The sequence below is a fragment of the Mus musculus genome, chromosome 13 (genome assembly GCF_000001635.26).
Source record: "Mus musculus strain C57BL/6J chromosome 13, GRCm38.p6 C57BL/6J".
NCBI classification, from domain to species: domain Eukaryota; kingdom Metazoa; phylum Chordata; class Mammalia; order Rodentia; family Muridae; genus Mus; species Mus musculus.
Genome location: NC_000079.6, coordinates 44,533,287 through 44,554,515, shown reverse-complemented (window position 1 = coordinate 44,554,515; position 21,229 = coordinate 44,533,287). Strand labels below are relative to the sequence as shown.

Here is a 21,229-nt window from a genome sequence, read left to right as displayed (position 1 = left end):
ACAGACCCTGGAACCCAGTTAAAGATAGGCAGAGAAAGCTGACCCCACACACCTGTCCTTTGACCTTTCACATGTGTACAGTGTCACACACATGCCCATGTACACATCATGAACACACACACACACAAATTCAAAAAAGTTAAAGTGCTGATGGACATTCAGGCTGCTTCTGTTTCTTAGCTATTAAGAATCAATTAGCCATAAACAAGGGCATGCAGGTGTATCCGTGCTTTGTTTAGTTAGAGCCCTTCAGGTGCAGTCTTGCTGGATCGTATGGAAAGTCAATTTTCATGTGTTTTGAGGGGCCCTTTATGTTGACCTCCAAAGGACATGGCTACAGTTCGTAATGACACTGTCTTTTTGTGAGAATAGGGCTGAGCAAAGAGGCCGAGTGATTAAGACAAGATTCGAAGGGAGGCCCCAATATGAGTTGGGCAAGACGACCCTTACTGTTAGAATGTCCAGCACATACTTCTGGACCTGTTTCTGTGAGGCTCTGAGATGGGTTTATGGCCAACTGCCTTTTCAATTCACACAGCAAAGAATGGAAACAGAGTTCTGTTGCTGAAGACAGTGGCTTGTTACTTAAGTCCAAGTCCTAGCAGTGGGCTCTTGGCGTTGGTGGGTTATTCAAACTATTTCAGAGCCTCCCTAACTTGCTCAAACAGAAAGTAAGACTATCATGAGACTGACCCCTTCTGCCCACGGGAATGGTCCTTGAGGCTCCATTCCAAAGGGGTTCAAAATATGCCACCTTAAAAATATGCACTTTGGCACATTGATTATTTTGAGCTGGAGGCAACCGAGTAATAGCAGACCCAAAAGAGCTCTTTGCCTTCCCCCATCTATCTAAAAGCAGGGCATAAATTTCCCACGAGAATGGCACTCTCCTTGTACCAGGAAGAGCAGGACAGCTCTTATCACCGGAGACAGGGAGCCCACAAATGACTGCACATAAATAGACCTTACGGATATGACCCTTATCGGCTGTTCTTTTCCTCCATATTCTCTTAATCATCCTCCAGGATTTATCAACCCCAGGCTCCCCAAATGACCTTTCCTTTGTGTGGTCACTTCTCTATAATTTATCACCCTTTGTTAAAATGATATATCATTTGCAAACATTTCTTAGGTTTCACAGTTTTTGTTTTTTTTTAAACGAGGCGACTGTGCCCACACAACTACTCACACCAATAAACATCACAGGCCCTTCCTTCTCTCAGTATCCCGTTCTGCCAGTTTAACCCACAGGCTCTAATGACTCAAACAAAGTTTCCTCTCTCCAGTTTAGCAACTGTCCCATGTCTGCTTGTGGATCTGGAGCTAGAAGGTGGCAGATCATGACGATGTCGTCACGTACAGAGACGTCTGTAGCCAGGGATGATGCTTACTTGAGAAGAAAAGTTATTAGGATAACTGTATGTGCTGCAGAACTCAATCAAAGGCCAACTTGCCCGAGAATGTGGTAGTGAGGGTAGGGACGTCAGTAATCTGAGTGATGCTCTACACAATTAGCTTTAGCTAATTTTACCCACAGCCAGGATATTTCACTTTAGGCATGTTGTTACATCTGACAGTATAAAGAATGTGTGTGTGTGTGTGTGTGTGTGTGTGTGTGTGTTTGCTTACACATTCCTATGATGAATATTTTTATACCATAACTACCATTCACAAACTATTTTTCAGTTTAAAAATTAGTATTTGAGGCTAGCCATGATGGCATTCTTTCTGTAAGCCTCACACTCTGGAAGTAAAGGCAAGAGGATTGTGAGTTTAAATCTAGCCTGGACTACAAAGTGATCTCTCTCTCTCTCTCTCCCTCTCCCTCCCCCTCTCTCTGTCTCTCTGTCTCTCTCTCTCTCACACACACACTCATGATCAAAATCAAGTGTTTTATTAAAGTTAGAAGACTGAAAAAGAAAGAATAAAATGCCCCTAACTTTCATAAACATTTAGTTATGTCTAGATATACTCTCAAGGTATAATTCTAGCAGATTTGTAAACTCTTAAGATGCTTTTGACATTAGTTAATTATGTCTTCCTTTGCTGTAACAAAACACCTGAGATAAAGAGCTTAAAAAGAAGAATAAATTTATTTTAGCTTTGACTTTCGGACATTTCCAGCCACGGAGGCCTGGTTCCACTGTTTTCGGAGTCGTGGTAAGGCAGCATGTCAGGGTGGGGGTGGGTATTGGAGCACTGCTGACGTCATAGGAGCCAAGAAGCAGAGAGAGGAAGCTGCTGGGGTCCTAGTATCTCCTTCAAGAGTAGGCCCCCAGTGTCTAACTTCCTTTCACTGGGTCCAATATTATAAACGTTCCACCATTTACCTTCCAATATCACCACAAGCTAGGGACAATGGCTTTAGCATGTGAGCCACTGGAGGCTTTGCATGATCCAAACCTTAATGCCACATCTGTTGTTCACACAATACTAAGAATTTCCCCCAAATACTATAATAGCTTTAATAATTCAAACAAATTAAAATTGCACGTACGACGAGTCTTAAATTTCTCAAATGTTCCACAACTGTTTGCCTTGAGCTTGCGATGTAGCTGAGGATGTTGTTGAACTTTGAATCTCCCCTTTCTATTTTCCATGTGCTGGGATTATAGACCGACACCACCATACTCGGTTTATGACAGATATTTGTTGACTCTCTACAGGTACTCTGGGCTATGTGGTCAGGCTTCATCTATATAGAAAATGAGATCTCTGCTTCTGTGACCCAATGCACTGTGGTAGGGGAGCCACTAAATAATACATAGATTCGTCACATGTTAGAAAATGTCCTCAATAGATCCATTTGCAGCCCAACTCCTGCATCTGTGGCTTAGGGAAACATTACAGAAGACAGGGAGGAAATATCGCAAGCGCCAGCATACCAGGAAGTTTGCTGGGATACTATCTGTCCTAGAAATTGCTACATAAACAGGACCTCAACAGTGATAAAGTCAGGAGATCCTCTAACTAGGGAAGAATCTCACAGGTTTATACCTTAGACAAAGAGCTACAGGCAACTAATGGGAAGGGGAGACTTATCCTTTCTCGGGGATGAGGCCCCTAATTGGTTATCCAATACAAAGTGAGCAGCCCTAAAACCATATACATACAAACAACAACAGTGGAATCAGAGGGTTGTTTACCTATTTGTGCATATATATGAAACCATAATAATAAAAGAAAAAGAGGTTATAGCTTTAAGAGTAATGGGGAAGGGGACATGGGAGGAGCTGGAGGGACGCAAGAGGGGAGTGATCTATTTTAGTTCATGTATAAAATAAATAAACAATAAGTAAAATTTAAGGAAGAAAGCCCTCCATGGCTGGGGGTGGCCAGCACTGGAGCGGGGGTGGGGTGGGGCACAGACATAAATGATACAGTAAATGGAGTGTTTGGACCTTGGAGAGAAGAGAAAATTTGAACAAAGGTTTGAAGGAGAGGTCCTGCCAACTTAAAACAGTGTTAACTCCCATTCAGTCCCTAACTGTGCAGTTTAGTTTGGGGTCACAAGTTGACTCTTCTAAATATTTCCCCTGCCGGAGTTTTTTGACAAACCCCAAAGCCTCATTTAACCTAGGACTTCTGCCCAACCATCACGGAAGCAGTCACCTACGGAAGCATCCCACTTTACTTCATTATTTGACTTTTATAAATCCAAACATCTTACAGTGGAAAGACACGTCTCACAAAGGAAACAGTTATTTCCCTGCAAGTTGGGGATCCGGTGCAACCTTCACCCTCGCATGTTGCTTTGTAATCACAGAGCTATTTGACTAGAACAGAGCTTGATTCTTGCGGTGACATCCACGGAGCCCAATAACCTGAGTTTTAGGCAGAGGCAGCCCCAAAAGGCTAAGCTTGGACATCCGTCCCTAAAGACCAGACAATGAGGTGAACATTGAAGAAAGCAGAGAAAGGAGGTTTAACGAATGGATTGGGGGAGAGGAACTGTAGGTAGCAGTGACTCAGGGCTCCATGGTGCAGCCTCTCTGGCATGGAGACTCGTCCTCATTTGGGAGTGGCTTGCCCTGTGAGGCTCTGCTGCTCCTGATACCCAAAGTGGGTTCAGACAGAACAGGGAGGAGAGACCTGTAGGCATCTTCGGCAGCGTGGGATAGGATACAGGAAGATGCCCTCGTTTCTTTGCTCCTTCAGCCTTGAAGGGGGAAAGATAACACCACATGCCTGTGTGCAGGAGTAAATAGGGGCATCTGAGGTAAAGGGCAAGATGCAAGCAGAGATTCTAGGCTTCTCTCTGCCTTTAGTTGCCTCGTGGGCCTGAGTGAAGGTCCGTGCTTTTGAGCAAACACAGTTCTAATGTGTGTTCTAGAAGCCCCTTTATCATCCTTTTCTGTGCTCCATAGCTTGCTAAGCTGTGGTTTTTACATCCAGGTCCTCCATGATGGCATCCGTTGCTCTATTCTTTTGGCTGATTCTAATGTGAACACCCACCTTCTGCTCTGGGTAAGGTCGGGGTAGGGAGTGGGACTATATTTTTCTGTCTTTCCTAAATAATATTCGGAGGTTTCCCGTCTTATTCTTTGTTTCGATTCTTAGACAGGTCTCCTAACAAGAAGTCATGCCGGTACCCTCTCGCACATGGATTTGAGCAGACTGGCTAACCACTTCAACCCAAAGCATCCTGGGTTGGTGATAAAGGTTGGTAGTAAGATCGTTGTTTAACATGTGTGAAGACATAGCTTTGATTCCAAGCACTGCCAAAGACTTTTATGGGAGGACGTTCTGTGACTTTTGAGGCTAAGTCATGGAAGTCTAAACAGGGTCCACCTTGTTCCTCAATATATACTCTTTCTTATACACCCTCCGGGCCTCTAAGTATTTGTATTTTGTAAGGAAGTTTGGATTTAGAATTGTGGTGTTCAGTGGGCTCTGGAGAGAGGAACTTTTGGCTTTGGGCCCTTCCTCCTTCACCTCATCCAATCCTGGCTCTTAGCACTGTAAATGAACCTCTTCTCCCTCACCCCCCTCCACACTGTACTCAAACCAAGGAGGGTTAGGGGTAGGAGGGAGGGAAGAGAAAGGAGGGGAGGAGAGGGAGAGCGTCCTTGAGTTCATCAAACACTCCCCCCCCATCTTCTCTAGGGCTATCTGAGCCCAAGTTCCTACAGATGAAAATAATTGGTGTGTATGCCTGTGTGCGCATATGTATGCATGTGGGTATATGTTTATGTGGGTACATGTCCCAGTTAGCACTAACTGTCAACTTGGCAGAAATCACCTGAAAAAAGAAAAGTCTCAATGGAGTAGTAGTTTTGTTTTTTTTTATCAGGTTGGTCTGTGAGCATGTCTGGGAGGACTTGACTTCCTATTAATTGATGTAGTATTTCTTATCACATCCACAGAATGGAACAAGAACAGACCGTATGTGTTTATCTGGAGTCAGAAGTCAGTCTAGGGCGTTGTTCCTCAGGACTCTCCATCCACCTTATCTTGGTTGACTTGGAGCTCACGGGGATTAGGTTAGGCTGGCTGGCCAGTAAGCTCCCCTGATGCTGTGATTACAAGTGTGGGCTACTCTGCTCATTTTATTATTGAGATGTGTGTTCTAGAGATCAAAGTATTCATGCTTGCAGGACAGGCATTTCACCAACTGAGCCATTTTTCTGAGCCCTTACTTGGTTTTTGAGATAGGCTCCTTATACCTCAGTTGGTCTAGAATCTACCGTATAGTTGGTGTTAGCCTTGAACTCCAGTATTCCTGCCTCAGCATCACTAGTACCACCATGTCCAGATTGACTGTTTCTTGATTCACTTAAGTGAGTATCTTGCTCTAGGGAAACCTTTTTATACGACCACTTTCCTAACTTTATTGTGTGCTGTCTTAGTTACTTTCCTATTACCTTGACAAAATTACCATGATCAAAGTAATTTATAAAAGAAAGCATTTAATGGCGGTGGGGGGTGGGGTGGGTGGGTGTTGCTTGCAGTTTCAGAGGGTGAGTCCATGACCATCATGACAGGAAGCATGGTGGCAGGCAAGCAGACATGACACTGGAGCAGTAGCTGAGAGCTCACATCTGATCCACAGCCAGGAGGCAGACAAAGAATGTGATTGGCCCTGGCAAGGGATTTTTGAAAGCTTAAAGCCAGTGATACACATCCCTCAACAAGGCCACACCTTCCACTCCTTCCCAAATAGTTCTACCAACCGCAGAAGCATCCACATACAGGAAGATTGCCTGCGGGAGCCAATCTCATTCAAATCACCGCAGGGACCAGATTCATCTGGTGGCACTGGCTGGGTTGCCTTAACTTTCTGAAAATAGTCACTTTGGTTGATCTGGGGTAAGGATCCAGAACTTGTATTTTTTAATAAATAACTGAAGCGAGCCCTAGGAAAATGGCTCTTGTGTCACGTTCTGAGGGTCTTTATTCGGATCCTGCCAAGCAGGGGTATTTCGTATGAAGGACTCCATTCCACTAAACCTAGATGCATGCCTCTGTTGAAACAAAGAGGTGCAGGAATTGGGTATTCTCTTTTGGCTGGTAAGGAAATACAACTTTACATTTTAATGCCAGTTTAAGGCAAGTAATTGGAAGTTATGTTTACCACCTGGGTATTGCTTTATTTTCTTCAAGGGAGAGGCGATTTCATTTTTCCATTGCCTGGGCTTGCTCCCTCCATCTCCCTCCCTCCTGCCCTGGGGATCCAGCCCTGGACTGCTGGGACTTTCTGGAGTCTGGGGAAGGGTGGCTGACTGCAGGAAATGAAAGGTTTGCAGGTTGTTGAACGGGGAGGAGTTGGAATTGCATCATTTTCTTGGTCTCCTTTGAGTTATTACAGAAAGTGAAATCGCCTTTGTCGTCGTCTGTGGGGAGATGAATGGAATATCAAAACCCCCAGGATTCTAAGAAAGAATCCTTTGACTTTCTGGAAGGCAAGGTTGTAAATTGTATATCCAGTTTCCATTTTTTTCTGGAGGGTTTGGCGCAGTGGGCTTCTGAGACATACTTCACTGGCATAGATTAGACAGAGTGTAGGTACAAATGTGAGCAAATCCCAGGTATAGGAGAACAAATCAATGCATCAGGGTCATTCACATTGCCATTCTGAAGTTTGGGGTCCTTTCTAAAATGTTATGTTCTATAAGGAATGCCATGATCGCAACTATGTGTGACTTGTCAACTCTTTCACCCAGCAAGCAGACCTGGGAGTACAGACTGCTTGTGTTTGATGTGTAGTGTGATACAACAAATCAGTTGTCTACCTAAGTGACGTTGTTTCCTGTTTCACCCCAACCTTGGGGGGAAACACAGCCACTTATGCCCGCTGGAATCTTCTTCAGTGAGAAAGGTGGATATTGTCCCGCGAAAGCGTCTGAAACAGCCACGCGTCCTCAGACGGCAGGGAGCACATCTCCTAGTCCTGTTTACTTGGAGTCTTCTGTCCAATACTTTGTAAGCTCCACATGGCGGCTTGGCCTCTCCCTGGGTAGATTCATCTTGTTGGCTTAAGCATTGCAGTGTGGTAGGAAGTGAGGCATCCCTGCTGCTGTGAGACTGCACTTCAGAAGAGCAGCCGCTAAGCCCTGAGGTTCACACGGAGGTGCCTCACATTTCCAGGATGCTGTTTCTCAACAGCTTTGACGTGAGTCCCCTTTCTGGATGGTCTTTAACATGTGCTGGCATTTGCAAAGGCGTTTTAGGCTCTAGCATGCTGTCTTAGTAGTTCCCTTCCTTCCTTCCTTCCCTCGCTCTCTTCTTTCTTTCCTCCTCTTCCTCTTTCTCCCTTTTCCAGACAAAGATCCTCTGTGTAAGTATTCCTTGCCATCCTGGAACTCCATCTATAGACCAGGCTGACTCTCAACTCACAAATCCTCCTGCCTCTGCCTCCCAGGTGCTAGGACTAAAGGTGTGTTTCACCACTGCTTGGCTAAAGGTTTTCTGTTTCTTTCTTTCAGTTACGCTTTCAAAAAAAAAAAAAAAAAAAAAAAAAAAAAAAAAGCTGAACTACTGCTCTCATTGGCTATGTGAGTCTAAATTTGCAACATGTTTAAACATTGAACACGTTTGCTCTTGACTCTGATGGAACATATGGGGCCAACATATAGCCCATGACAGGGGCCTTAAGTTGGGAACATCTTGGTGGCCCTTGTTTCCTTGTTGTGGAATGTCTAAGATCTATTTGAACAAGTGTGACATGTCTACTAGAGTGTATGTATATATATGTATATATGTGTATGTATGTGTGTTTGTATGTTTGTGTGTATGTGTGTGTGAATACATGCATATGTGTGTGTTTGGGCCCATGATATCAGGAGGCTTTGACAATCACTCTCCACGATATTCCCTGGGGCTAGGTCTCTCAGCTGAACCTAGAGCTCTCAGTAAGGACTAGTGTAGCTGGGCCGTTCTGGAGCCCTCTGTCTCTGTCTTCTGAGCATGGAGATTACAGGCTGGCTCCCACACTCACCCTGCATTTAAGCAGGATCTAGGCATGTGAACCCTGATCCTTCATAGGCTCTTTATTCACTCACCTGCTCTTAAGACAATCGGAATGTCTTTTTCATCTAATTTCAAAGAACATTTGAGTTGAAGGTAAACTCATGTGTGTATGTCTTTAAGCTCTTGGGTTCACACAGTTCTTACGAGTACTGCAATAGGATCTGAAGTCATCTTGTCTCCTGGCTTTGACTGCTTACCCCACTGATATGACCAATAAGTAATTAATTAATTGGCCACAACTTCCATTCTTTTGACATAACCCATTTAAAAATGCAACAATAGCTGGGCATGGTGGCACACGCCTTTAATCCCAGCACTCGGGAGGCAGAGGCAGCAGATTTCTGAGTTTGAGGCCAGCCTGGTCTACAAAGTGAGTTCCAGGACAGCCAGGGCTACACAGAGAAACCCTGTCTCGAAAAACCAAAAAAAAAAAAAAAAAAAAAAAAAAAAAGCAACAATACCAGGCATAGGAAGGCATGTCCTACACTTGGTATTTGGTACCCAGTGAATGCCTAATGGTGCATCATATCATTTGAAATTTATACCAGGACCCTCCATCCATGAATTGAGGACTTAGACTAGGCCTTTAACAAACACTAAAGATTAGACAAGTAGAGAAGAGATAGGCCTTCGTGTTAGTACAAATGTGCCAAGGAAACGGAACAGATAAAGGGAGGAAGTAGGCAACAGGGTCCCTATAACCATACAAAGATATTTATATTTAGTAAAATATTTCCAGCTTCAGCTTACACACACACACACACACACACACACACACACACACACACACAGCAGAGGATCCGGTTGAATGCATGAATGTGTCACCGCAGGGAGATGTGATTCACAGAGAGATTTTCTTCATAAAGAGATGGTGTCTCACCTATTCAACAGCGATGCCATTTAGTGCTACAGAGCACGGAGCAGGCCTCCTTTTCAAGGGGCTACTATTAGAAGCAAGATGATTATCGTTTGCATTTAGACGGCATGCTGGCTAGGGCCACAACACTGGGGCACTTAGGCGCTCCCATTATCCAAGTACAGTGTGATCTTTGAAAGTTTAAAAATAGCACATACAACCCTCACGGCTTCCTTTGCGGGGGCTGTGGTTGTGTTCTGGGGAAATGCCCAGCCTCCTGCAGGGAAAGCTGTGCAGAACCTGGCTATGGTGTTGACCTAAGCAGGGCAGGCGGCTCGACCACCTTTGGCTTTCTGTTTTGTGCCAGCCACATCCCTGGAGTTTCAGGTAAGCCAGAGTTGAGAGAAAAGCAATGCCTAGGCGCTTGTTTCTCATTCTGCATCATCCTTAGATGATGGACTGTTCTTTATTACTTGCTAGGAAAACATTTCTGTTACAACAACCCATAGCCTTAAGCAGGATGGTTTTGAGAGGTGTTGGGTGTTTGCTGTTCATTGAAAACTGTAGAGGTTCATTGTATCGCCTAAGCTACTGTACTAGGCCCCAGCAGACCAGTGTAAAACTCAAAATGGCGTCACTAGGGAAGAGTAAGGATCCTGAAGTTGAGCCTAAGCAGGTTCTGAGTGAGCAGGATTAGATGACAGCCAAGTTTCTAAACAGACCGACTTCAGCTTGCATGGTACGGAAGCTTTAAACCAATAGCTAACCGGAAATGACTAGACTAGATGACAACCAATCAGATTTTTTTATTTTTACTCTTTGGTGGTATGTGTCTGTATGTGTGTCTGTGGGTGTTTGTGTGTGTGTGTGTGTTTGGTGTTGGCACTTGCATTCAGGGACTCCTGCAAGCTAAACTCGTGCCCTACCACTGAGTCACACTGTCAGTCAAGGAAACTAATTGGGAAAGTACTCTTTGTTGGTTTTTATTTCTTTGCCTTTTGAGTCAGGGTTACTCTGTGCAGCCTTGGCTGTCCTGGAACTCACTTTGTAGACTGGTCTGGCCTTGAACTCACAGAGACCCGCCTGCCTCTGCCTCCTGAGTGCTGGGATTAAAGGTGTGCACCACCACTGCCCAGATGGAAAGTACTGTTTTATTTTATTATTTTGAGATATGGTCTAATGAACTCCAGGCTGGCCTCAGATCTGGTATTCAGGCTAGACTGGTCTTGAACTCCAGCTCCTCTTGCTTCTACCTCCCACTGTCTAGTTTGCAGCACCATACCTGGCTGCTGCTTGTTGGGTTTTGCTTCCCTATTCTTTCTTCATCTAGAAACCGATGTCCTCTCCAGGGTTTGCTGGAACACACTCTATTTATGGAACGAAGTCTTGCTTGAGTCTAAAGTCACATTCATACACAAAGCCAATTAAAGTCTTTGAGCTAAATGATTGCAATTTTGTCCTTAGACACTAAGTATTTGGGAGTGTTTGAACAGTGGCGAGGGTGGTGGCGCTCTGGCTGGATGTGCTACAGGTATAAAACTAAGAAGCCTTCCAAGGGTGATGTCGAGCAGAAGGGAGTAGAGCACATGACAGTGCTTTGTCTTTAAGCAGAAGAGCTGAGATCCAGCTGAGCCAGGTGACAGTGGAGGTCTGTGTAGCAAGGGCTTGTTCCTAAAGGGGCCACCAGCTTAAATGTCCCGCGCCACCAGTGCTGCTGCAGGAAGTCCACAGGGTCTGTGACTGTTGAGACCTTGTGCTGTCCAATGACATGCTCCAAGCTCCCATGCTGACCTACTTTGTATGAAAAACGGATAGCATCAAATCATGTCTCAGTCACCGTCCTTAAGGGCTCAGTGACTTCCAGTGGTGAGTGGCACCAGAAACAGAAACTGTAGAGACTGTTTCTCACCCAATAGAAAGTTGAGGTTCTATCAGACAATAAGGACTTGTATAGTTTCTTTCTTTCTTTTTAATTTCTTTTTGACACATGGCCTCGTGCACTGAGTCTAGCCCTTCCCGGGTAGCCAAAGCTGACCTTGAATTGCTGATCCTTTTAACTCTACCTCTCAAGTGCTGGGATTACTGGCCTACATACCTGGTTGTAGACAGTGCTGGGAATGAGCCCAGGGTGTCATGCTAAACAGGCAGTTTACTGACTAACTTCATCCCAAGCCTCAATTTCATCCCTTAAAAAAAAAGTCAAGTCCCATTCCATGTACTTGCCCACTGCATTTTGTTGATCCTCTCACCTGCTGATGGACACCTACACTGTTTCTGCCTCATGGCCTTTGTGTAAAGGACTGCCACGAACGTGGTCAGTGCCCAGATGTGTCTTTGCAACCCGGCTTTCAATTCCTTCGAGTAGGCTTACTGGATCCCGGGAGTGGCGTTGCTAGAGTGTACGGTTAATTATATGTCTGATACTTTAGGTAGCCATGACATGGCTTTCCATTGCATTTGCACCTTTAGCACACTCCCCAGCAGTGTGTAAGGGCTCCAGTTTCTCTATATCCTCACCAATGCTAATTTCCTATGCCTGTGCACACACTCGTGTGCTCATAGTAGATTTTCTGATGGGTGTGAGGAAAGATCTCCGTGAGTATCGATTTGTCTTCTCCTAATCATTAGTGAGGCTAACTATCTTTCCGTGTGTTATTGGCCAGAGGACTTTCATGGAATAGGAAGGGTTAAAAGTATGAGAACTCACCCTTTAACAAGCTTAAATAGTTGTTTCAGCTGGGCGGGCGTGGTGGCGCATGCCTTTAATCCCAGCACTCGGGAGGCAGAGGCAGGTGGATTTCTGAGTTCGAGGCCAGCCTGGTCTACAAAGTGAGTTCCAGGACAGCCAGGGCTATACAGAGAAACCCTGTCTTGAAAAACTAAAACAAACAACAACAACAAAAAAAACCCAAAAAACCAACAACAACAAAGAAGAACAAGAGGGCTGGTGAGATGGCTCAGTGGTTAAGAGCACTGACTACTCTACCGAAGGCCCCGAGTTCAAATCCCAGCAACCACATGGTAGCTCACAACCATCCGTAAAAAGATATGACTCCCTCTTCTGGTGTGTCTGAAGACAGCTACAGTGTACTTACATATAATAAATAAATAAATCTTTAAAAAGAAAAACCAAGAACAAAAACAAATAGTTGTTTCAATGTCTTCTTACGTTCTTACTATTTCTCTGGTGTGGGGCCATATTTCACTGTGTTTATTTTGCCTAGACAAAAAATTTTAAAGGCTTTTGGCTAAACCATGGTAAAGTTTAATCCTTTCCTGAAACAGATAGTTCAAGACCTGGGGGCTCTAGAAAGCTGGTGATTCCCCCCCCCTCCCCCCGTGTAGGAAAAGATTTTTTTGTCTTTATTCATTGGGACTTGTTAGGATAGGAGAACTGAGCTCTGAGAAATAAAACCTCTATGCACGGCCCATGGACCTAAAGGACAGCCATCTGGCACGCCCAGCTCTAGTTCTCGGGGTTGTAGTGATCTTTGGTGGTGCCTTGGCTTTTCGTAACATCTCAAATGTGACAGTCTACCATTAACTGCCACCAAGGGGAATTAAGGGAACGGCTTGTGGCCAGCCTGGGGTGAAACTCAGGGTACAGCAGCTGCCTGCAGAGTCGGGTTTCAGAGCACAACCAGGGTTGGGCAGTGGCATGGGGCCAGGTGGCAGTTGAGGTGGCAAGTGATCAGCGGGACAGATTGGTACAGCATGTGGGCATTCCCTGGGGATTCCCAAAGCGATCTGTAGTAGGGAGCTGGCCAGGTCTAACTTTCTTGCTGTCAAGCACAATGAGGCTTGTTGGTCTGATTTGGGTATCGCAGGGAATAGTCTCAGGCTGATGAAGTCATTCTCCTTTGCCCCTCCCTTCCATCTGCCAGTTCTAGGTGGGTACCCTAGTGGTGCTCATGCATGTGCCCTGTATATGGGCATGGCTGTTCTTAATGGATGCCATCCACCCTGTTTAGTAAGATGGGCTTACTGATTTGGCTGGCTAGCCAGGACGCCTGTCTCTACCTCCCTAGGACTGAGGTTATAAATTCATTCCCTCATTCCTGGTTGTTCGATGTGAATTCTGAGCATCAAACTCAGGTCCTCAGGCATGAGGGACAAACACTGTACTGACTAGGTCATCTCCCCAGGCTGTCAAAATGGGGTCTTAGGGGTACAAGCCCTTGCACAAAGCCTGAAAGTGTGAGTTTATCACCAGAATACAAGGTAGAAGAAGGAGAGAACCAACTCCTGAAAGTTGTCCTCTGTCCTCTGCACTGGTGTCTGCCTGCCTCTGTCTTTCTGTCACTCTGTCTTTCCCACACATTAATAATAAATAAAATAGCGAGAAATAGAGATTACAGGGAGGTCCAGACACAAACGTGAAAAGCGTCCCTAAGCAGGGGTTTTCTGTTAAGAGTTTTGAATAGGAAATGTTGCTTTGATAAAGGTTGGCAGCATTTGAAAGTGCATCTTGGTGTAAGTCCTGGTCATTTGACCTACAATCAGAAGGGTTGCATCAGACTAGCTGTTTTCATATTTTCCCCCTCTAAGTTCTGGGGTGCTGAGACACCCCCCAGGGACCGTGAAAGCAGAAGCTCTGTCTGACCCTCATCAGAGAACTTCCCTCCTGACTTCTAGGCTGTGGGACGATGTCACAGCTGAGGAAGGCTGGGGGACCCAAGGCTGTCAAGGCTCTGCAAATCAACTTCTCTGCTTTTATGAGCATTGCGGTGATTGTGGCAATGATATTATTACTTTGCACTTACTACGACTCTGTGAATTGATTTATAAGATGATACTCCCACCCAGAAAACAAAAGTCTGGCTTGCCTGGGCCTAATGATCCCCTCTTCCTTAGCTTCTAAGTACTGAGATTACAGATCTATACTGTCACATCTGGCTAAGATGACACTTAAAGAAGAGTAATACAACTATATGTATGTATGTATATATATATATATATATATATATATATACACACACACATATATATGTGTATATGTGTGTCTTTAAATTCTAGCTCCACAAAGTAGAGAAACATGCAGTGTTTGTGTTTCTAAATCTAGCTTATTTTGCTTAACATAATGGCTTCTCGTTCTTCCCATTCTCTTGTATGCGCTGCAATTTCATTTTTTTCTTATACACCAGTCACGGTGGCAGATGTTTTTAATCCCAGCATACAAAACATTGTTGTTTATAGTTGCATGAAATTCAAGGAACCACACTTTCTTACTTTAAAAAAGATTTTATTTATGTATTTTATGTATACGGGTGTTTTGTCCACATGTATGTCTGCACACCAGAAGAAGGTATTGGATCCCATGGGCTACAGTTAGAGATGTTTGAGAGCCACCAGGTGGGTGCTTGGAATTGAACCCAGGACTTCTGAAGAGCAGCCAGGGCTTTTAACCACTGACCCATCTCGCTAGACCCTGAACCACATTTTCTTTATCCCTCCTCTGTTGATGGACACCTAGGTTGGTTGATTCTAATACCTGGCTTCTGTAGACAGAACAGCTATGAACATAGATGTGCAAATATGTTGACTTAGCATCTTTTGGATGTATGTCTGAACATCCAGACATACGATAGTTCTGTTTTTAGTTTTCTTTAAACCTTCCATGCTGATTTCCACAGTGGCTGTACTAGTTAAATTGCCAGTAGTAGTGAGTCCTCTTTCTCAACAATGTCTTCTTGGTAACAGCCATAGTCCAGTTGTGCGATCTACATTATGTAATATAGATAGTTATTGCATGTTATGCTATACAGATACTAATATAGAATGTAATCATTTAAACATGGCTGCATATTTCTCAGTGTTTGGGAATTGGGAATCAGTGTCCTACTGAGTGCAGAGAGTTTATTGTTGGAGGAAAAATTTGTTATGGTTGAATCTGGAATGTCCTTCACAGGCTCAGGTTTTGAACGCCTGTTCCCCAACTGGGCATTTTTAGGACTTTAGACGAAGACCCAAAGAGCAAGTGATTTCTCATTTAAAATTAAAAAGGAATACAGGAAAGAAATATCCTTTTGTCAGTGTCCTTTCTTGTTAGTGTTTTAGTCACCTCTGTGTCACCGTGACTAAAATACCCAACAGGGGGAAAACCATTTAGGAAAGAGAGAGTCACTGGAGCTGATGACTTTAGGGGGGTTTTGGTTCATCATAGGAGGAAGGTATAACAACAGCAAAGTGTCGGGGAGGAGACTTACAACACAGCAAACTAGGAAGCAGGGAGGAAGGCGGGAGCCAGGGGCCAGGTAGAGCTTTCAAAGACCTGCCTCCACCTCCACCAGTGAGAACCCACCTTAGAAGTTTCCCAACCTCCGTTTTGATTGTCTTTGGATATTATTTGATCAGGTGGCATTTCTGCTTGATCAGAAATTACATATGTTAATAAATTTTAGAATTAAAAGGCAAGCCAACTCTAGTAGAGCCAAGAGGCATTCTTTGGAGTATGGGCTTTTTGCTTTTAACTGGTTGGCTAGTTATCTTGATGTGTTTGATAGATGGAGCTAAGAAGAGACCATGAGATGGTGTGGCACTGGTGGGAGAGAGGGATAAGCGCTCCTGAGCCTCGGGTCCATCCTCCACTAAAATGTAACAACAGAGACCTGGTAAAGTCCAAAGTGATGAGACATGGCTAAGATGACAAACCCCCAAATGAGGTTTCCCTAATGAGGTGGGGCGACGCCTGGAAAACAGCTGATGCCTGCCTAGTCAGAGGAGGGGCTTTCCGCCAAAGGCTCACCAAGGAAGAGGAAAGGGGAAATGAGAAGGGGAAATGACATGAAAAGTCTAAATCAAGGGACCAACCTAAGTAATTGTTGACAGATCAGGAGCCGAAAAGGAAGTTGAGTCAAATAGTATTACTTTGAAATATCGATGGCCTTGAATTTCTATTCCTCCTGCTTCTTCCTCTTGGGTGAACATCTATGCACTGCCATGCCTGCTTCATACAGTGCTGGGTCTTGTGCCCACCAGAGAAACACTCTCCAGCTGGGCTACGTCCCAGCCTCCAATCTTCTCTTCTAACAAGGGCGCTCAGATTACTTGATTTTTACTCTAAGTGCCTTCTTAAAGACCCGATTGCCAAATGCAGTCACTTTCCGAGGTTCTAGGACTTATGGCTTCAAAATTCAAATGGGGACAGGGCAGGGAATCCATATAATTCAGCTCCTATCATGACTGAATAATGAATGTAATTACCCACTTTTGTAGAACCTCTATACATTAAATATAGAGCCCTCTCCGCCTTTGCACAGAGTTTTCCATGTATGACATTAGCATCCCCTTGCATCTTGCAGCTTCAGCACCAAGGTTGCACCTGCATGCCCTGCTCAGACATGCACATTCTGGCTTCCCACTCCAGATCTACTAGATTAGCTAGCTATCCTAGACTCTAGGTGAGCCTCAGGCCTGCCTCATTGGAGAACCTGGCGTTGGCAGTTTGGGTACAGGACAGCTGAGGCACAGAGCTGGTTTCAGTTGTGAATTCTGGTCATGCTGTTCCAGAGTCCTTTTCTAAAGGATGGCTCTCTTGAGGCATTAGGTTATGATTGATGGCTGGGGGCTGTCATACAGCAGCAATTAAATCAGTGCTCATCTGTCTTGTATCATTCGACATTCAAATATCACCTACTCATTGGAGGGTTTAGAAGGAGGAAAGGTTCAATGGGAAGATTTCTCATTTGAGGAATGAGACACCTTGCTAATCTGGGCTCCAGTTTTATTATCTTGAAAAAGAAATGGGAAATCTGCATTTCTTTCCTAGCTGGGACAGTCTAGGCGTCTGTACAAACGGCTGAAAGCAACTGTTATCTCTGCAGTGGTAAGAATGGTGACATTGTGCAACTCATTGAACAGTCAGACCCAACATCCAGAATGAGGCAGTTCCCAGTGGTCTCCAGCTTGGTTCCCTTCAAGCTGGACGTCTCTCAGAGGTGAGTGCAAGATCTGGACATGGTTGTCTTAATCCATTGTTGAGTTACTATAACAAAATAACCTGCTGCCCCTGGTCATATATTAAGAAAAAGTTTTCATTACGTGATGGCTTTGGAGGCTCAAGGGCGTGGTGCTGACACCTAATGCTATGAGGATCCTGTGGTAGATGTCCTCCCAGTGGTAAGACTTCGTGGTAAGGGTAAGTAGCAGATTAGAAAATGTTCCAAGCTCTCTTATAAAGCCCATTCACTATCACAACAACCAATACATTCCCCTGTGTCCTAACCCACTCCCTCAAAATGGCATGGATTCATTAATGAACAAAAATGACTTAATTATTTCTTGATAGGCCCTAGTCTTAAAGGTCCTGATGCTGCTATGGAAGCAAGGTTTTTACATGAGACCTTGGGGGACAAACTGTATCCCTAACACAGGACCCATCACTGATGTATCGCTAAGATATGTCTTAGAGCATACACTGGGTGCTTGATAAACGTGGGAGGACATAGCTGAGAATCAGCATGTGCCCGCACCCCCCTCTAACTTCCCCAGAGGCAGGGTGTAGCTTCCCCTTTGAACAACCTCAGCAGAATCGTGGGCCCCAGTGTGGTCTCCTCATCAGGAATTCTGGTTCCTATGCGTCTCTCTTGTTCCGCATCTTTTTTAAAAAAATGTACTTTATTTATGTCTATGTCCATCTGCCTGCTTGTCTGCATGTGTACGGCATGTATGTAGTTTCTTGCGGAGGCCAGAAGCAGGTTATAGAATCTGTTGGTGCTAGAGTTAGAAGTGGTTGTGAGGCCCCTGATGTGGGTGCTGGGAACCGAACCTGGGTCCTTTGTAAGAGCAGCAAGGGGTGCTCTTAACTACTGCACCATCCCTCCAGCCTGCCCCTACTCTACCTTAGCTTTTTAAAAACCTCTTCCTCAGAATTAGGCAGGGAGGGTTTTACTGGCCCATTATACTGCATCCTGGAAACTTAGGAGAGTTAGACATTGGCCCAGAATTACAAGAAATGGCTAGTGAGCCGGGCATGGTGGCGCACGCCTTTAATCCCAGCGCTCAGGAGGCAGAGGCAGGCGGATTTCTGAGTTCGAGGCCAGCCTGGTCTACAAAGTGAGTTCCAGGACAAGCAGGGATATACAGTGAAACCTTGTCTCGAAAAAACAAAACAAAACAAAAAAAAACAAAAAAAACAAAAAAAAAAAAAAAAAAGAAAAGCAAGAAAACACACTTGGCTGGTGCTCAGGCCCATACCTCTGACTGCATCTTTTCTTTACTCGTGGACTGAGAAGGAGGAAACTCCACCCTACAACAGACCTTCTGAAAAATGAGGACGCCTCCGTGTTCCTGCCCTGAGTGACCACAGGGCTTTGAGCAGCTTCTCTTCTCCCATCCGGTGAAATTGATTTTTAAACACACTGAATTGATTAAAGCGTTGGACCAGGATGGAGCCGGCAAGCAGGCCGAATAAGAGCTGTTTGGCTCTTATATTCACTTCCTTCTTGTCGACGCATCCTGTGCCTGGGGAAATGAAGACGGCTGGGTACTCTCATCCAGGCTAACTGTGGCTTGGCCTCTGTGGAAGGAAACCCACAGTCGATGAAGGGGCACCGAGATGCAGCTGCACGCCTGTTCACAGGGCAGCCACGAATCAGCAAGCTGGGTCACGTCCTGCGCATGCGCCGGTGCCAAGAACGCTCGACAGATCGTAAAGACTGTAACATTTGCTGACGCCTCCTTAGAGGCATGGATGGGTCTATTAGTAATGACATTGGTATGTGGAGTTTGATTGAATATGGACATTAATTTGATTTCCTTAGGCTTCAGGACCAAAACTTCAGGTGGTAATTTTCTGTAGACAATGTATCTGTCTACTTATGTCTGTATGAAGGTTGTACTTACACTGTTTTAGGAAGATGTTGTTTAGTTAACACCCACTCCTAATAACTTCAAAAATAAAATAGCCACCCTTGGGCATTTTGATATGGTGTTTTTCCACTGGCGCCCAAAAGGTTTCTGCCTCAGTCAAACTAAAGTTCATTTTGTTAAACAGTGGCACACTCCCTTTCCTTTTTCTGGAACAGGGATATTCTTCAACTGCAAAGTTGCCCTTGAGGCTCTGACTGCAGTTCTCCTCCAGGGGTGACAATCCAACCATAGGATAGATGGTTTTACTTATTTGTAAGTTTGTGGCAAAGTCAGGGGACACTTGGCATTTTTGTGAGGTTTAGACCAGAGCTGCTCCACAACACGTTTCTGTCTTGTACAACAACAAGTGTCAGCCTCTGATGAAACACTGCAGCAAGCCCCTGGCTCCTAGGCTGTGGGATTCCCTGGAGCCTCTTCATTTCCCTGGAGTAGCTGGGCCTCTGGTTCAGAAGTGGCTTTCAGCTCTGTGGACATGCTGAGCAGATGGGAGGCCGAGACATGGTTTCTCAATATTTTCTGCTTTTTGCCGGGTAAGATTGGGAACGTAGGTCTCAGCTTTGAGTCATGCTTCCGTGTCTCAGGGGACTTCTCTTAGAGTTGGGATCTGGAATGCTCCCTAGTGGTCCATATGGTAAAAGCTTGGCCCCCCAGCTTGGTGAACTAGCTCTTGAGAGTTGGTAGGACCTTTAAAGTGTGGAGCCTAGCCGGAGATCTCCAGCTGTACTGTCCTGTGCCCTTAAAGAGGATCGCAGGATCCTGGGCCCTCCCTTTTCCTCTCTTCCATTTCCCAGAAACAGAGTGAGTAGTGTTGCTTCATAAACTCATACTACGATGTGCTAGCCCAGATCAGAAGCCATGGGGCCCGGGGCTGAAGAGATAGCTTTGTGGTTGAGAGTGCCGACGGCTTTTCCAGGACCTGGGTTCAATTCCCAGCACCCACATAGCAGCTTATGATTGTGTTTGTAGCTCCAAGATCTGACACTCTTGCACAGACATACATGCAGACAAAACACAAATGCACAAAAAATAAATAAGTTATTAAATAAATAAAAGAAACCACAGGGTCAAGTGATTATAGATTAAAACTTCTAAATGTGAATGTCAAAATAAGCCTTTCTTCATCATATCTTGGTTAACCAGGCATTTCTTCTTGTACTGAAGAGCTAACTAATCCAGTCTTTCTGTTTATTTGTTCTCATAGGTGGAAGATGCGCCTACTCTCACTTGGATTTGATATGCCAAGGCTGGTTGATATTTATGGGAGGCCTCATCCTTTCTAAGGAGAAAGGGGGAGGGAGGGGGTAAAGGGGGAGGGGAGAAGGAGAAACTGAGAAAAGCAGAGGTAGAAGAAGCTGTGAGCAGGATGTAAAGCAAATAAATAATAAAAAATACTACATATTTGTCTGTCTATCTGTCTGTCTGTCTATCTATCTATCTATCTATCTATCTATCTATCTATCTATCTATCTATCTAGTTTGTGTGTGTGCATGCACAAGTGGGCATACACATATCATGGTATTCATGTAGAAGAGAAAACGTGTGTGTGTGTGTGTGTGTGTGTGTGTGTGTGTGTGTGTGTGTGTGTGTATGAGTTCTCCCCTTCCACTCTGGGAGTTCTGAACTCCCAGAACTCTCAGGCTTGGCAAACACTGGGTCATTTTGCCTCCCTCTCCCCCTTCGCCCCCACCCCCTGCTTTTTTTTTTGGTTTTATGAGACAGGGTTTCTCTGTGTAGCCCAAACTTAGAAATCTGCCTGCCTCTGCCTCCCAAGTGCTGGGATTAAAGGCATGAGCCACCACTGCCTGACAGTTATGGCTTCTTGAGACAGGGTCTCACCTGATAGCGCAGATAGACCTGAAATTCACAACGGAGCTGAGGTTGGCCCTGAACTCACAACAGTCCTCCTGTCTCAGCCTCACAAGTGCCAGGACTACAGACGTTAATATTTTATTAAAAAAACAAAAAACAAAAAAACAAAAAAACAACAATCTGTATCCAAAACTTCTTAATTTGTCCGGCGGATCTGCTAATGA

General features: G+C 44.8%; 1 long non-coding RNA gene across 4 annotated transcripts in view; it reads left to right on the top strand.

Annotated features, from left to right (window-relative positions):
• Gm34276 overlaps nucleotides 1-20,551 on the top strand; it is a 34,679-nt gene extending 14,128 nt beyond the window's left edge. For 2 of the 4 annotated variants that reach the window (XR_873340.2, XR_873339.2), the window contains exons 2-5: nucleotides 4,396-4,467; nucleotides 4,561-4,662; nucleotides 17,094-17,262; nucleotides 20,397-20,551. This is a non-coding gene — a long non-coding RNA (predicted gene, 34276). Of the gene's footprint in view, nucleotides 1-4,395; nucleotides 4,468-4,560; nucleotides 4,663-9,560; nucleotides 9,713-17,093; nucleotides 17,263-20,396 lie in introns of those variants that run through there. The other 2 variants (XR_873341.2, XR_873342.2) reach the window with 2 other exon arrangements.
• The last annotated feature ends 678 nt before the right edge of the window (nucleotides 20,552-21,229 follow it).